The following is an 18,361-nucleotide window of genomic DNA, read 5'->3' as shown; positions in this document are numbered from 1 at the left end:
TCTAGTCTAGTCTAGTCTATAGTCTAGTCTATAGTCTAGTCTATAGTCTAGTCTATAGTCTAGTCTATAGTCTAGTCTAGTCTATAGTCTAGTCTATAGTCTAGTCTATAGTCTAGTCTATAGTCTAGTCTATAGTCTAGTCTATAGTCTAGTCTAGTCTATAGTCTAGTCTATAGTCTAGTCTATAGTCTAGTCTAGTCTATAGTCTAGTCTATAGTCTAGTCTATAGTCTAGTCTATAGTCTAGTCTATAGTCTAGTCTATAGTCTAGTCTATAGTCTAGTCTATAGTCTAGTCTATAGTCTAGTCTATAGTCTAGTCTATAGTCTAGTCTATAGTCTAGTCTATAGTCTAGTCTATAGTCTAGTCTATAGTCTAGTCTATAGTCTAGTCTATAGTCTAGTCTATAGTCTAGTCTATAGTCTAGTCTATAGTCTAGTCTATAGTCTAGTCTATAGTCTAGTCTATAGTCTAGTCTATAGTCTAGTCTATAGTCTAGTCTATAGTCTAGTCTATAGTCTAGTCTATAGTCTAGTCTATAGTCTAGTCTATAGTCTAGTCTATAGTCTAGTCTATAGTCTAGTCTATAGTCTAGCCTATAGTCTAGTCTATAGTCTAGTCTATAGTCTAGTCTATAGTCTAGTCTATAGTCTAGTCTATAGTCTAGTCTATAGTCTAGTCTATAGTCTAGTCTATAGTCTAGTCTATAGTCTAGTCTATAGTCTAGTCTATAGTCTAGTCTATAGTCTAGTCTATAGTCTAGTCTATAGTCTAGTCTATAGTCTAGTCTATAGTCTAGTCTATAGTCTAGTCTATAGTCTAGTCTATAGTCTAGTCTATAGTCTAGTCTATAGTCTAGTCTATAGTCTAGTCTATAGTCTAGTCTATAGTCTAGTCTATAGTCTAGTCTATAGTCTAGTCTATAGTCTAGTCTATAGTCTAGTCTATAGTCTAGTCTATAGTCTAGTCTATAGTCTAGTCTATAGTCTAGTCTATAGTCTAGTCTATAGTCTAGTCTATAGTCTAGTCTATAGTCTAGTCTATAGTCTAGTCTATAGTCTAGTCTATAGTCTAGTCTATAGTCTAGTCTATAGTCTAGCCTATAGTCTAGTCTATAGTCTAGTCTATAGTCTAGTCTATAGTCTAGTCTATAGTCTAGTCTATAGTCTAGTCTATAGTCTAGTCTATAGTCTAGTCTATAGTCTAGTCTATAGTCTAGTCTATAGTCTAGTCTATAGTCTAGTCTATAGTCTAGTCTATAGTCTAGTCTATAGTCTAGTCTATAGTCTAGTCTATAGTCTAGTCTATAGTCTTGTCTATAGTCTTGTCTATAGTCTAGTCTATATCTAGTCTATAGTCTAGTGTATAGTCTAGTCTATAGTCTAATCTATAGTCTAGTCTATAGCCTAGTAGTATATAAAAGAACATTTAACGAAAAATTTCTATAAAAAATGAAAATTTATGCAAAATTTTGTATAAAACGAACAATTTTTCGATCATTTTCTATGAAAAGAAGATGTTCTATAAAAAGAATATTTATGTAGTTATGTTCTTGCCAAAGTCGAACAATGCAAATGAAGCTGAAAACTGTTTATTCAAACTAATCACTCAGACTGAAAATTAAACTAAGCGCCACTCTATGATTGAAACAATCTATAAAAGGGGTCCCTTTTTAATTTAAACTGTGATTATAACGAACAAAAACTATACTTTAAATAAAGTTCCCTTCGCTATTAATTATTCAGCATATTTAGTCTTTAAAACCCTGCAGTTCCTTGTAGATGTTCTAAACTACGATTTATGTTAATAGTTACAAAATTAACTGGTTACAGTACTAGAAGGAATATACTAATCTGGTGTGTAAAATAACTGCTTGCTAAGCTACAACTCAAAAATACGTTAAGGTGTTTACACTCTAGTTTACCCAGGGACAATAAAGGATTGATTACAATTCTTAGCAAACATTTAGAAAATAATATTCTCTGAAAAGGATGCCTCAACTTCAGGCAAAACTGATGGGAATATTCTCTGTTAAATGCGTATGTTTATGTAAAACATGCGTATCTCAATACATACATACATACATATGTAAGTACGTACATATGTATGTACGTATGTGGCATGTAACTGCTGCAACAACAACAACAAAAAACACTTATAATGCTTTGAGTATGATTAAGTGCAGATTACTTGACATTTGACATTTGACACTTGAGGCTTTTTCATTTACCACATCATTGATGTAGTTGTAGTTTTAGTTGCTGTTTTCTTTCTCCTCATCTTCTTCTCCCCCTTTTTTCTAGTTGCTGCTGTTGTTCTTTTTGTTGTTGTTGTTATTTTGTTAAGCTGTTTAAGTTGTGTTGTGTGAACACACTCTTTACATGATTTTCATTTAATCGTTTAGCGTTAAAGTCACAAATTCACAAAAGAATGTAATGCCATGTAATGTGGCCTGAGTACATGTTGGAAGCATAAGAATTGTTTAATGTGATTGCAAAAGACCCAATAAGAAGAAGATAAAGTAACAACAGCAATTGCTTCATTGCACCCCAAAACAACTTTATTCTTTTTATTTCTCCCCTTTTTTCGAAATTTTGCAATGGGATCACAAATGTTTCTTTTTGAGTGCGTCTTATGCTTCCATTCTGGACTGTAAATAGTCTCGTTAAGTCATTAAAATCAATCAAAAGGCAACAAATAAAACCATACAAAAATTACTGAACTAAAGAATTTCTATATTTAAATGCGATTTACAATTGATCAGACATATCAAATATTTAATTACAAAGATTATGGTGGATAGGCAATTGAAAGATATGAACTGATTGGTAGATGTTTATAGAGATTTCACTATAAAAATAGATTTTCGAAATTTCTATAAAATAGGATTTCATTTCAATTCTCTATAAAAAGAGAATTTATCGAAAATTTTCTATAAAAAAAGAGAATTTATCGAAAATTTTCTATAAAAAAAGAGAATTTATCGAAAATTTTCTATAAAAAAAGAGAATTTATCGAAAATTTTCTATAAAAAAAGAGAATTTATTGAAAATTTTCTATAAAAAGAGAATTTATCGAAAATTTTCTATAAAAAGAGAATTTATCAAAAATTTTCTATAAATAGAGAATTTATCGAAAATTTTCTATAAATAGAGAATTTATCGAAAATTTTTTATAAAAAGAGAATTTATCGCAAATTTTCTATAAAAAGAGAATTTATCGAAAATTTTTTATAAAAAGAGAATTTATCGAAAATTTTCTATAAAAAAGAGAATTTATCGAAAATTTTCTAGAAAAAGATAATAATCGAAAATTCTCTATAAAAAGAGAATTTATCGAAAATTCTCTTTAAAAAGACAATTTATCGAAAATTCTCTTTAAAAAGACAATTTATCGAAAATTCTCTTTAAAAAGACAATTTATCGAAAATTCTCTTTAAAAAGACAATTTATCGAAAATTCTCTTTAAAAACAGAATTTATCGAAAATTCTCTTTAAAAACAGAATTTATCGAAAATTCTCTATAAAAACAGAATTTATCGAAAATTCTCTATAAAAACAGAATTTATCGAAAATTCTCTATAAAAACAGAATTTATCGAAAATTCTCTATAAAAACAGAATTTATCGAAAATTCTCTATAAAAAGAGAATTTATCGAAAATTCTCTATAAAAACAGAATTTATCGAAAATTCTCTATAAAAACAGAATTTATCGAAAATTCTCTATAAAAAGAGAATTTATCGAAAATTCTCTATAAAAAGAGAATTTATCGAAAATTCTCTATAAAAAGAGAATTTATCGAAAATTCTCTATAAAAAGAGAATTTATCGAAAATTCTCTATAAAAAGAGAATTTATCGAAAATTCTCTATAAAAAGAGAATTTATCGAAAATTCTCTATAAAAAGAGAATTTATCGAAAATTCTCTATAAAAAGAGAATTTATCGAAAATTCTCTATAAAAAGAGAATTTATCGAAAATTCTCTATAAAAAGAGAATTTATCGAAAATTCTCTATAAAAAGAGAATTTATCGAAAATTCTCTATAAAAAGAGGATTTATCGAAAATTCTCTATAAAAAGAGAATTTATGGAAAATTCTCTATAATAAGAGAATTTATGGAAACTTCTCTATAAAAAGAGAATTTATGGAAAATTCTCTATAAAAATAGAATTTATCGAAAATTCTGTATAAAAAGAGTATTTATCGAAAATTCTCTATAAAAAGAGAATTTATGGCAAACTCTCCATACAAAGAGAATTTATGGAAAATTCTCCATAAAAAAAGTATTTATCGAAAATTCTCTATAAAAAGAGAATTTATCGAGAATTTTCTATAAAAAAATGAGAATTTATCGAGAATTTTCTATAAAAAAAGAGAATTTATCGAAAATTTTCTATAAAAAAAGAGAATTTATCGAAAATTTTCTATAAAAAGAGAATTTATCGAAAATTTTCTATAAAAAGAGAATTTAACAAAAATTTTCTATAAAAAGAGAATTTATCGAAAATTTTCTATAAAAAAGAGAATTTATCGAAAATTTTCTATAAAAAAGAGAATTTATCGAAAATTTTCTATAAAAAAGAGAATTTATCGAAAATTTTCTATAAAAAAGAGAATTTATCGAAAATTTTCTATAGAAAAGAGAATTTATCGAAAATTCTCTATAAAAAGAGAATTTATCGAAAATTCTCTATAAAAAGAGAATTTATCGAAAATTCTCTATAAAAAGAGAATTTATCGAAAATTCTCTATAAAAAGAGAATTTATCGAAAATTCTCTATAAAAAGAGAATTTATCGAAAATTCTTTATAAAAAGAGAATTTATCGAAAATTCTCTATAAAAAGAGAATTTATCGAAAATTCTCTATAAAAAGAGAATTTATCGAAAATTCTCTATAAAAAGAGAATTTATCGAAAATTTTCTATAAAAAGAGAATTTATCGAAAATTCTCTATAAAAAGAGAATTTATCGAAAATTCTCTATAAAAAGAGAATTTATCGAAAATTCTCTTTAAAAAGACAATTTATCGAAAATTCTCTATAAAAACAGAATTTATCGAAAATTCTCTATAAAAACAGAATTTATCGAAAATTCTCTATAAAAAGAGAATTTATCGAAAATTTTCTATAAAAAGAGAATTTATCGAAAATTCTCTATAAAAAGAGAATTTATCGAAAATTCTCTTTAAAAAGACAATTTATCGAAAATTCTCTATAAAAACAGAATTTATCGAAAATTCTCTATAAAAACAGAATTTATCGAAAATTCTCTATAAAAACAGAATTTATCGAAAATTCTCTATAAAAACAGAATTTATCGAAAATTCTCTATAAAAACAGAATTTATCGAAAATTCTCTATAAAAACAGAATTTATCGAAAATTCTCTATAAAAACAGAATTTATCGAAAATTCTCTATAAAACAGAATTTATCGAAAATTCTCTATAAAAACAGAATTTATCGAAAATTTTCTATAAAAACAGAATTTATCGAAAATTCTCTATAAAAACAGAATTTATCGAAAATTCTCTATAAAAACAGAATTTATCGAAAACTCTCTATAAAAAGAGAATTTATGGAAAATTCTCTATAATAAGAGAATTTATGGAAACTTCTCTATAACAACAGAATTTATCGAAAATTCTCTATAAGAAAAGAATTTATCGAAAATTCTCTATAAGAAGAGAATACAAGAAATTATCGAAAATTCTCTATAAAACGAGAATATATCGAGAAAAGATTTAATCCTTTTACAACACTAACTGTGTAGGAATTTTATTTGTTGCATACAATTACCGATTAACAATGCACAGTGGTATAGGAAAAAAAAAAGAGGGAAATAATTCGGTAACTTCTAAACGGTTAATCCGATTTTAATGAAATTTGGTGTGCACAAAGAGGAGGTGTTGTCGAGTTTAGGTTTTGAATTTGGACCTTATAGGCCAACCAGGGGCCCGGCGGGGGGTCCTCAAATTAGGACACCTCGGCTATGTTAAATTTTTAAAACGATCCTATTTCTTCATTTGAGTTCCGATTTAAAAAAAATTTCGTATATAGAATCTCCTCATCGAGCACTATAAAAAATGTCGTCGTAGCAGTAAATTATCTCTTATAGTTTAGGAGATATTCGCATTTGAATATTAAAATTTTAAAATTTTTACCGTCCTTACTTTAGTTTTTTTGATAATAGCAGGTCCAAATATTTCCGATTTTCGCCATTTTTTTTTATTTGCTTAACAACAAGTTTATATACCAAGCAGTGAAAGAATTATGTAAAAATCATGACTGAGTCCAAAGTTATAGGCATTTAAATTTAAAAAATTAAAAAAAGGCGATTTTTTGTCATTTTTTTGGGAAAAAAGTATCTTTTTCTTTTTAAGTTATCTAAAAAGTTTCTAAGAAGATGTATATAGAATTTATACTTTTTGGAAAGCTGACTTTACATAAAATACGATAAATGAAACAAAACCTAAAAATTTTTGATACCGAGGGGACCAGGTCCATCCAAAAAAACCCTATTTTTTATGGAAAATTAAATTTTGAGCAAAAATTCTCAAATCGCATAGTCGATATCAAATTATAGTGACCTGTTTTATATGACCCAATAAGTTCTTAATCATTTTGTAACGGGTTTCGATAACCCCGCCCCTGGTATGGATATAATAGGCAAAAAACCAAAAAATCCCATTTTTGGGATTTTTTAAAACTTTTTTGGGAATTCCGGGATTTCTAGTAAGAAAATTCGAAATTTTTATTTAATTTTGGATTTTGAGTAAAAAAATCTACCTAAATGTAAAATTTCATCAAAAAATATTCATAAATAAAATTTTTATTGCAATTTGAAAAATTTGTATCTTCGCAAAAACTGAATAAAAAACATTTTTTAATTTTTTTTTAAAAAAGTATTCCGCGAATTTTTTAATTTTCAAAAATTATATACAGTTTTGAAAAATAGACAAAATTACCTTTCCATTGATATATAACATGCCTACCTAATGTTTTTTAAGTGACAAATTAATTAGGGAAAACTCAACATCTTTTAGAAAATTTGCCTAGCACTATTATTTTCATCCATAAGGTTAACTCTTAAATTTGTTACATATATGGATGAAAATAATAGTGCTAGGTAAATTTTCTAAAAGATGTTGAGTTTTCCCTAATTAATTTGTCACTTAAAAAACATTAGGTAGGCATGTTATATATCAATGGAAAGGTAATTTTGTCTATTTTTCAAAACTGTATATAATTTTTGAAAATTAAAAAATTCGCGGAATACTTTTTTAAAAAAAAATTAAAAAATGTTTTTTATTCAGTTTTTGCGAAGATACAAATTTTTCAAATTGCAATAAAAATTTTATTTATGAATATTTTTTGATGAAATTTTACATTTAGGTAGATTTTTTTACTCAAAATCCAAAATTAAATAAAAATTTCGAATTTTCTTACTAGAAATCCCGGAATTCCCAAAAAAGTTTTAAAAAATCCCAAAAATGGGATTTTTTGGTTTTTTGCCTATTATATCCATACCAGGGGCGGGGTTATCGAAACCCGTTACAAAATGATTAAGAACTTATTGGGTCATATAAAACAGGTCACTATAATTTGATATCGACTATGCGATTTGAGAATTTTTGCTCAAAATTTAATTTTCCATAAAAAATAGGGTTTTTTTGGATGGACCTGGTCCCCTCGGTATCAAAAATTTTTAGGTTTTGTTTCATTTATCGTATTTTATGTAAAGTCAGCTTTCCAAAAAGTATAAATTCTATATACATCTTCTTAGAAACTTTTTAGATAACTTAAAAAGAAAAAGATACTTTTTTCCCAAAAAAATGACAAAAAATCGCCTTTTTTTAATTTTTTAAATTTAAATGCCTATAACTTTGGACTCAGTCATGCTTTTTACATAATTCTTTCACTGCTTGGTATATAAACTTGTTGTTAAGCAAATAAAAAAAAATGGCGAAAATCGGAAATATTTGGACCTGCTATTATCAAAAAAACTAAAGTAAGGACGGTAAAAATTTTAAAATTTTAATATTCAAATGCGAATATCTCCTAAACTATAAGAGATAATTTACTGCTACGACGACATTTTTTATAGTGCTCGATGAGGAGATTCTATATACGAAATTTTTTTTAAATCGGAACTCAAATGAAGAAATAGGTCGTTTTAAAAATTTAACATAGCCGAGGTGTCCTAATTTGAGGACCCCCCGCCGGGCCCCTGGTTGGCCTATAAGGTCCAAATTCAAAACCTAAACTCGACAACACCTCCTCTTTGTGCACACCAAATTTCATTAAAATCGGATTAACCGTTTAGAAGTTACCGAATTATTTCCCTCTTTTTTTTTTCCTATACCACTGTGCAATGGTATTAAATGTTTTGTATTAATTGTGTTTATTGTTAATATTTATTTATAAAACATGTGCTTGTACTACACATAAGTTTTCTATTAATAAATTATTACATTCGTGTGTAGTATTATTAAAATTAATAGCATTTTTATGCAAAATTAAAAAATGTTTAATAAATAATTGATTGAAATAATTGTTCGCACATTAGAATTAAATTTGTAAATGACATAAATAGAACCTGCTGCATTGTCTGAAGTAATTGCATGTTTTATTTTATTTTATTTATTTTTGCAGGAGGAAACACACCTCAATTTGAATATTTATTAGCTAATTAAATGATATTTATATGTGTATTCTGAACTTTTAAAGAATTATTATAATTAATTGTTTTTACTAGAGTTAATTAATTATTATTATTAAATTAATGTGGCGTTATGAGAGAATTTTATTATGAAATGGTGTTTTTGTATCTAGTTTTGTAGAGCTTTAGGTTCATAATTAATGATTAAAATTGTAATTAATTTCAATTCATTGTTAAAGTTTTACGTTTCAAAACTTTTTGTTTAAATCGTGCACTTGCACTAATACGATTAAATACACATTTTATAGAAAAGTTTCTATAAAAAGAGAATTTATCGAAAATTTTGTATAAAAAGAGTATTTATCGAAAATTTTGTATAAAAAGAAGAAATTTTCCATAAAAAAATTATCACAAATTTTTTATAAAAAGAAAATTTATCAAAAAACTTATATTTCTCTCTTTAAATAAAGAATTTTATCGAAAATTTTCTATATAAAGAGATTTTATCGATAATAGACATAGAGAAGTTTTTACAGAAAGTTTTCTTCTAAAAAAAGTTTCTTTTAAAAGTTTTCTTTTAGAAAAGTGTCTCATGAAAGTTTTTGTCTGAAAAAGTTTGTTTAGAAAGTTTTCCTATAGAAAAGTTTCTTGAGAAAGTTTCTTATAGAAAAGTTTCTTTAAATAGTTTTCTTATAGAACAGTTATTTAGAAAGTTTTCTTATAGAACATTTTGTTTAAAAACTTTTTTTATAGAAAACTTCCTTTAGAAAGTTTTCTTAGTTCCTTTAGAAAGTTTCTTAGTTTTTTATAGAAAATTTTTTTTTTAAGTTTTATTCTAGAAACGTTTCTTTAGATAGTTTTCTTATAGAAAAGTTTCTTTACAAAAGTTTCCTTCTAGAAAAGTCTCTTTAGAAGGTTTTCTTCAAAGAAAGATTCTTTAGAAAGTTTTCTTATAAAAACGATTCTTGATAAAGTTTTATTATAGATAAGTTTCTTATATACTTATATATTAGATACGTTACTTTATAAAGTTTTCCTATAGAAAAGTTTCTTTAGAAAGTTTTCGTCCAGAAAAGTTTCTTTTAAAAGTTTTCTTCTAGAAAAGTTTCTTTAGAAAGTTTTCTTCCAGAAAAGTTTCATTGGAAAGTTTTCTTATAGAAAAGTTTCATTGGAAAGTTTTCTTATAGAAAAGTTTCATTGGAAAGTTTTCTTATAGAAAATGTTCTTATAGAAAGTTTGCTTATAGAAAAGTTCCTTTAGAAAGTTTTCTTACAGGAGCGTTTTTTATAGAAAAAATTCTTTAAAAAGTTTTATTCTAGAAAAGTTTCTTTAAATAGTTTTCTTATAGAAAAGTTTCTTTACAATCGTTTCCTTCTAGAAAAGTTTCTTTAGAAAGTTTTCTCCTAGAAAAGTTTCTTTACAAAGTTTTCTTCTAGAAAAGTTTCTTTACAAAGTTTTCTTATAGAAACGATTCTTGATAAAGTTTTCTTACAGATAAGTTTCTTGAGAAAGTATTCTTATAGAAAGTTTCTTATAGAAAAGTTTCTTTAGAAAGTTTTCTTATTAAAAGCTTTCTTTCGAAGGTTTGCTTTTAGAAAAGTTTCTTTTGAAAGTTCTTTAGAAAGTTTTCTTCCAGAAAAGTTTCTTTATAAAGTTTTCTTCAAGAAAAGTTTCTTTAGAAAGTTTTCTCCTAGAAAAGTTTCTTTAGAAAGTTTTCTTCTAGAAAAGCTTCTTTAAAAATTTTCTTATAGAAAAGTTTCTTTAAAAAGTTTTCTTCTAGAAAAGTTTCTTTAGAAAGTTTTTTTTATAGAAAAGTTCCTTTAGAAAGTTTTCTTATAGAAAAGTTTCTTTCATTAGAAAGTTTTTTTAGAGAAAAGTCACATTAGAAAGTTTATCTTCAAAGTTTCTTTAGAATGTTTTCTTCTAGAAAAGTTTCTTTAGAAAGTTATGTTCTAAAAAGTTTCTTTAGATAGTTTTTTTATAGAAAAGTTTCTTTAGAAATGTCTCCTTATAAAGTTTTCTTCAAGAAAAGTTTCTTTAGAAAGTTTTCTTTGAGAAAAGTTTCTTTAAAAAGTTTTCTTATAGAAAAGTTTCTTTAGGAAGTTTTCTGATAGAAAAGTTTCTTTAAAAAGTTTTCTTCTAGAAAAGCTTCTTTAGAAAGTTTCTTTAGAAAGTATTCTTATAGAAAAGTTTCTTTAAATAGTTTTCTTATAGAACAGTTTCATTAGAAAGTTTTCTTCTAGTTTCTTTAAAAAGTTTTCTTATAAAAGAGTTTCTTTAAAAAGTTTTCTTATAGAAAAGTTTCTCTAGAAAATATTCTTATAGAAAATTTTATATAGAAAGTTTTCTTCTAGAAAAGTTTCTTTAGAAAGATTTCTTTTAGAAAAGTTTCTTTAAATAGTTTTCTTATAGAAAAGTTTTTTTTAAATTTTCTTATAGAAAATATAGAATTAATGTAAAACTATAATTTTAAGTCTTTTTCATTAAACTTACCGATTGTTAAAGAGTTATTTTACTAAACATCAAACCTAAAAAGATAAAAAAAATTAAAATTAATAGCAATAACATTAAAAATTATATGTTTATTAAAATCAAATATAATTTATATATCAAAATAAATAATCATACAGTTTAAAATTTAACTTAACAAAATACATTTGTCTAAAATCATGCTGTCAACTTTTGTTGAACAATAATAATAATTTTCATTATTAACCGTTATATTTGTATTCTATGGTAAATTGTTTCCCTCTCTGGGAGGAATTATATCATTTGTAATAATGATATTTATTATTTTTTTGCAATTTTTGTTTAGAGTTTCTTTTTTAATACTTTTTTTGTTGTGGTAACAATATTATCAATTTCATTCAACAGCAGTATTGTTGCCGCTGAGCACCGTTTGCGCTGAGCTGCGGTGCTGATGAAATGAAAACAATGAACCAAAAAAAAGTATTTTCTCCTTTTTTTCTACACACACTTAAATAATACAAATTTTTTTTGCATGGAATCCAAAAAAAAAAATAAAAATTTATATAAAAATTGTAGAAAATCCTGTCTGACAGCATTTCAAATATAAAAGTGAAAAAAATAAGAAAAAAATGTAGAAAATAATATAAATAATATCAAATACAATTTTAAGCTAAATATGTAATGTGTATTGTGTGAGAAAATAGACTGGAGCTTAATTGTCAGGAAAAACAATAATCGTACAAAAATAACAAAGGATTAATTAACGTAAATAATTTTGCTCTTTTCGGAACTAAATCGCGTTTAGTTTTTTACTATGTATGTAAGTTCCAGTAAGGTATTTACCTAATCTTTGATCTTATGCTATTAAAATTAATATTGTCTAAGAAAATCTGTAGCAGTCTACTATATTTAGATATGTAATCATACAGAAAAATACAAATAAAACGAAATGAGCTTATATCCTACAAAATGTTTATTTCTAACAGAGATGGCATTTTCCATAAAAACATTTCTAGAAGAAAACTTTTCTATAAGAAAAGAAACTTTCCCAGAAGAAAGCTTTCTAAATTCCTTTTTTATATAATAAAATTATCTAAGGAAATTTCTCTAGAAGAAAACTTTCTATAAGAAAACATTATAAAGACACTTACTAAAGAAACTTCCCTATAAGAAACCTTTCTAAAGAAACTTTTCTATAAGTACATTTTCTAAAGAAACTTTTCTATACAAAAGCTTTATATATAAACTATTCTGTAAGTAAACTTTCTAAAGAAACTTTTGTGCAAGAAAGCTTTCTATAAGAAAACTTTCTAATGAAATTTTCCTATAAGAAGACATTCTGAAGAAAATTTTCTATAAGAAAACTTTCTAAATAAACTTTTCTATAAGAAAACTTTCTAAATAAACTTTTCTATAAGAAAACTTTTTAAATAAACTTTTCTATAAGAAAACATTGTAACGAAACTTTTCTATAAGAAAACTTTCTAAAGAAACTTTCTATAAGAAAACTTTTTAAAGCAACATTTCTATAACAAAACTTTCTAAAGAAACTTTTCTATAAGAAAATTACTACAAAAAATTTTTATAAGAAAACTTTCTAAAGAAACTTTTCAAGAAGAAAGTTTTCTATAAGAAAACATTCTAAAGATAAAAAACTTTCTGAAGAAACTTTTCTATAAGAAAATTACCAAAAAAATTTCTTAAGAAACATTTCTAATTATTTTCCTATAAGAAAGCTTTCTAAAGAAACTTTTCTATAAGAAAGCTTTCTAAAGAAACTTTTCTGTAAGAAAACTTTCTAAAGAAACTTTTCTATAAGAAAACTTTCTAAAGAAACCTTTCTAAAGAAACTTTTCTAAAAGAAAACTTTCTAAATAAACTATTCTATAAGAATACTTTCTAAAGAATCTTTTCTATAAGAACACTATTTTTCTATAAGAAAACTTTCTAAAGAAACTTTTTTATAAGAAAACTTTCTAAAGAAACTTTTCTATAAGAAAACTTTCTAAAGAAACTTTTCTATAAGAAAACTTTCTAAAGATAAAAAACTTTCTGAAAAAACTTTTCTGTAGAAACATTGTTGTAGAAACTTTTCTATAAGAAAACTTTCTAAAGAAACTTTTCTATAAGAAAACTTTATAAAGAAACTTTTATAAAAGAAAACTTTCTAAAGAATCTTTTCTATAAGAAAACTTTTTAAAGAAACTTTCAATAAGAAAACTAAAGAAAATTTTTCTATAAGAAAACTTTCTAAAGAAATTTTTCTAGAAGAAAATTTTCTACAAGAAAACTTTCTAAAGATAAAAAACTTTCTGAAGAAACTGTTCTGTAATAAAACTTTCTAAATAACCCTTTCTATAAGAAAAGTTGTTAAAGAAAATTTTCTATAAGAAAACTTTCCCAAGAATATTTTCTATTAAACTTTCTCAAGAAATTTTTCTAGAATAAAAGTTTTTAAAGAAACTTTTCTAGGAGAAACTAGAAACTTTCTAAAGAAACTTTTCTATAAGAAAACTTTCTAAAAAAAACTTTTCTATAAGAAAACTTTCTAAAAAAACTTTTCTATAAGAAAGCTTTCTAAAGAAACTTTTCTATAAGAAACTTTCCTAAAGAAACTTTTCTACAAGAAAACATTCTAAAGAAACTTTTCTATAAATAAACTTTCTAAAGAAACTTTTCTACAGGAAAACTTTCTAAAGAAAATTTTGTAGAAGAAAACTTTCTAAAAAAAACTTTTTCTAATAGAAAACTTTTTAAAGAAATTTTTTAAAGAAACTTTTCTATAAAAAACTTTCTAAAGAAACTTTTCCCAAAAACTTTCAAAGAAACTTTTTTAAAAGAAAACTTTCTAGAACAAACCTAAAGAATCTTTTCCATAAGAAATCTTTCAGAAGAAACATTTCTATAAGAAAACTTTCTAAAGAAACTTTTTTAGGTGAAAACATGTTAAAAAAACTGTTCTAATAGAAAACTTATCTTTATAAAGTTTTCTATTAGAACAGTTTTTTTCTTTTCTACAAGAAAACATTCTAAAGAAACTTTTCTATAAATAAACTTTCTAAAGAAACTTTTCTACAGGAAAACTTTCTAAAGAAAATTTTGTAGAAGAAAACTTTCTAAAAAAAACTTTTTCTAATAGAAAACTTTTTAAAGAAATTTTTTAAAGAAACTTTTCTATAAAAAACTTTCTAAAGAAACTTTTCCCTAAAACTTTCAAAGAAACTTTTTTAAAAGAAAACTTTCTAGAACAAACCTAAAGAATCTTTTCCATAAGAAATCTTTCAGAAGAAACATTTCTATAAGAAAACTTTCTAAAGAAACTTTTCTAAGTGAAAACATGTTAAAAAAACTGTTCTAATAGAAAACTTATCTTTATAAAGTTTTCTATTAGAACAGTTTTTTTCTTTTCTACAAGAAAACATTCTAAAGAAACTTTTCTATAAATAAACTTTCTAAAGAAAACTTTCTAAAAAAAAACTTTTTCTAATAGAAAACTTTTTAAAGAAATTTTTTAAAGAAACTTTTCTATAAAAAACTTTCTAAAGAAACTTTTCCCTAAAACTTTCAAAGAAACTTTTTTAAAAGAAAACTTTCTAGAACAAACCTAAAGAATCTTTTCCATAAGAAATCTTTCAGAAGAAACATTTCTATAAGAAAACTTTCTAAAGAAACTTTTCTAGGTGAAAACATGTTAAAAAAACTGTTCTAATAGAAAACTTTATAAAGATATTTTCCTAATAAAAAACTTTCTAAAGAAACTTTTCTATAAGAAAACTTTCTAAAGAAAAATTTCTATAAGAAAACTTTCTAAAGAAAAATTTCTATAGGAAAACTTTCTAAAGAAAATTTTCTGGAAGAAAACTATACTTTCGAAAGAAACTTTTCTATAAAAAACTTTCAGAGGAAACTTTTCTAGAAGAAAACTTTTTAAAGAAACTTTTCTTTAAGAAAGCTTCCTAAAGAAACTTTTCTATAAAAAAACTTAAAAAAAACTTATCTATAAGAAAACTTTCTAAAGAAATCTTTAAAGTAAAATTTTCTCTAGAATTTACCTTAAAAAGAGTATTTATCTCGTTGATATCATTTCGCCATCCCTGTTTAAAACGATTTTCGTTGAAACTACAATATGCAGTCAGCCAAAGAGTTTAAGAAGAGATGATGCCAACATTAGTGTCAGTTGTCTTCTGCCTTAAATACAAAAATGGGTAAAATCACTCCATCCCAAGGGGGGTGTAAAACAAAATATATTTTTTTTATCCATTTTTTTTTTTGCTCTTCTTTTTATGGTACATTGTAGTTGTTGTATTATGCACAAATGCATTATTTAGTTGCACTTTGTTGTCGTTGCAGTTGTTGTTTTTGTTACATGTTTTTATTGTGGATTTTTTTTATTCTGGTAATTTTACGTAAAGTTACATTTAATGCCCATAATAATAATATACGTTCAAAATTAAAAATGGGAAACAGTGGTTAAAGGAAAACATGCTGCTGCTGATGTGACAGATGTTTATAAAAACTTTCGCTTATTAAATATTTAATAAAAAGGAAAATTTTTAAAATGTTTTTTAAAAGAAGAAAACATTTATTGACGTTTTTCTTAAAAAATTATCGAACATTTTCTATAAAAAAAACAAAGAAAAGTTTCATCAGAAAGTTTTCTTTTAGAAAAGTTTCTTTAGAAAGTTTTCTTATAGAAAAGTTTCATTAGAAAGTTTTCTTATAGAAAAGTTTCTTTAGAAAGTTTTTCTCTAGAAAAGTTTCTTTAGAAAGTTTTCTTCAAGAAAAGTTTCTTTAGAAAGTTTTCTTCAAGAAAAGTTTCTTCAGAAAGTTTTCTTCTAGAAAAGTTTCTTCAGAAAGTTTTCTTCTAGAAAAGTTTCTTTAGAAAGTTTTCGTATAGAAAAGTTTATTCAGAAAGTTTTTGTATAGAAAAGTTTCTTTAGAAAGTTTTCGAATAGAAAAGTTTCTTTAGAAAGTTTTCGAATAGAAAAGTTTCTTTAGAAAGTTTTCGTATAGAAAGTTTTCTTAAAGTAGAATTTCTTTAGAAAGTTTTCTTCTAAAAAAGTTTCTTTAGAAAGTTTTCTTATAGAAAGGTTTCGTTACAAATTTTTCTTATAGAAAAGTTTCTTTAAAAAGTTCTTTAGAAAGTTCTTTAGAAAGTTTCTTTAAAAAGTTTTCTTATAGAAAAGTTTCTTTAGAAAGTTTTCTTATAGAAAAGTTTTTTTAGAAAGTTTTCTTATAGAAAAGTTTCTTTAGAAAGTTTTCTTATAGAAAAGTTTCTTTAGAAAGTTTTCTTATAGAAAAGTTTCTTTAGAAAGTTTTCTTATAGAAAAGTTTCTTTAGAAAGTTTTCTTATAGAAAAGTTTCTTTAGAAAGTTTTCTTATAGAAAAGTTTCTTTCGAAAGCTTTCTGCTAGAAAAGTTTCTTTCAAAAGTTTTCTTATAGAAAAGTTTCTTTAGAAAGCTTTCTTCTAGAAAAGTTTCTTAGGAGAGCTTTATTTAGAAAGCTAGAAAAGTTTCTTTAGAAAGCTTTCTTACAGAAAAGTTTCTTTATAAAGCTTTTTTCTAGAAAAGTTTCATTAGAAAGCTTTCTTATAAAAAAGATTCTTTAGAAAGTTTCTTTTAAAAGTTTTCTTCTAGAAAGTTTCTTTAGAGAGCTGTATCGTGCTAGTGATTCCACTGTTTTGGTATTTGTATTTTCATTGTATTGCCTGGCTACGGTACAAGCATAGACAATGTTGAATTGATAGTCATATACAATTGCATCCTTTCATCTGACAGTTTCGATTTCCTTTTTTTTCTTCATCTTTTTTTGTTGTCGGTTTTTTGCAATGCCGGAGGTTTGTTATTCACAATAACAAAAACGAAATCAAATTGCATTTAACATTTTGTAAATAAAATTGCAGTTAAATGTAAAAAAACAACAACAAGAGAAAACACAAACAGTTTAAAAAGAAAATTTTCCACATCACACTAAATTGAAGGTTAAAAATTAAAGCAAAAAAATCTGGTAAAAATAAATGGAAGGAAGAGAGTATAGATAACAGGTAACTATGTGACATTTAATTGGTGTGTCATAAATATGTCAAATTAACGTTGAGAAAATGTAGAGGACATTATTTCATGGATAATGTCTGATAATGACAGTTAGAAAACATCAAAAATACATCAACATATTTGACAGTGTATAGGGAAAATTTTATATTTAATCACTATTTTTTTTAATTGACCACACAAACGTTAAGTTATGATTTCTTGAGTTCAAAATCAAACAATTGTGGGGGGTCATAGTTATTAGTTTTTTTTATGTTTTCTACGCCATTAACACCCTAAATCATCATAAAGATAAAATTCAATTATAAGCAATAAAAACTAATACTAAAACAAAAGTATAAAAAAGTAAGTGTAGAAGAGAAAAATAAAATTAATTCATTCATTAAAATGTTTTTATTTTAATTTATATTGTTTGATAACCAGCATGACTTTTTTTTCGAAAAATAAAACGACACAATCGTACAAATTTAAAATATAAAACATGTTTGGCGCCATTTAATTGAGACAAACTATATTAATACCCAGTAAACAAATTATGATTTTGAATATCGGAATTAATGTATGACAAACAAAGTGAACGAGAACCGAACTAGAACTGAACTAGAACTGAACTAGAACTGAACTAGAACTGAACTAGAACTGAACTAGAACTGAACTAGAACTGAACTAGAACTGAACTAGAACTGAACTAGAACTGAACTAGAACTGAACTAGAACTGAACTAGAACTGAACTAGAACTAAACTAGAACTGAACTAGAACTGAACTAGAACTGAACTAGAACTGAACTAGAACTGAACTAGAACTGAACTAGAACTGAACTAGAACTGAACTAGAACTGAACTAGAACTGAACTAGAACTGAACTAGAACTGAACTAGAACTGAACTAGAACTGACTGAACTAGAACTGAACTAGAACTGAACTAGAACTGAACTAGAACTGAACTAGAACTGAACTAGAACTGAACTAGAACTGAACTAGAACTGAACTAGAACTGAACTAGAACTGAACTAGAACTGAACTAGAACTGAACTAGAACTGAACTAGAACTGAACTAGAACTGAACTAGAACTGAACTAGAACTGAACTAGAACTGAACTAGAACTGAACTAGAACTGAACTAGAACTGAACTAGAACTGAACTAGAACTGAACTAGAACTGAACTAGAACTGAACTAGA

At 24.9% G+C, this 18,361-nt stretch overlaps 1 long non-coding RNA gene across 2 annotated transcripts in view; it reads right to left on the bottom strand.

Moving 5' to 3' along the window:
* Window positions 1–18,361, bottom strand: part of LOC119607573 — a 53,173-nt gene that overhangs the window by 1,830 nt on the left and 32,982 nt on the right. For both annotated transcript variants that reach the window (XR_005231737.1, XR_005231738.1), the window contains exon 3: window positions 11,155–11,189. This is a non-coding gene — a long non-coding RNA (uncharacterized LOC119607573). The remainder of the gene's footprint in view (window positions 1–11,154; window positions 11,190–18,361) is intronic.

This window comes from Lucilia sericata, unplaced genomic scaffold (assembly GCF_015586225.1).
Source record: "Lucilia sericata isolate MDLA Ls3-8-SP2 unplaced genomic scaffold, ASM1558622v1 Contig000709F_arrow, whole genome shotgun sequence".
In the NCBI taxonomy this organism is placed as follows: domain Eukaryota; kingdom Metazoa; phylum Arthropoda; class Insecta; order Diptera; family Calliphoridae; genus Lucilia; species Lucilia sericata.
Note: the sequence above shows the minus strand (reverse complement) of the source record. Positions and strands in the feature narration are given on the sequence as shown.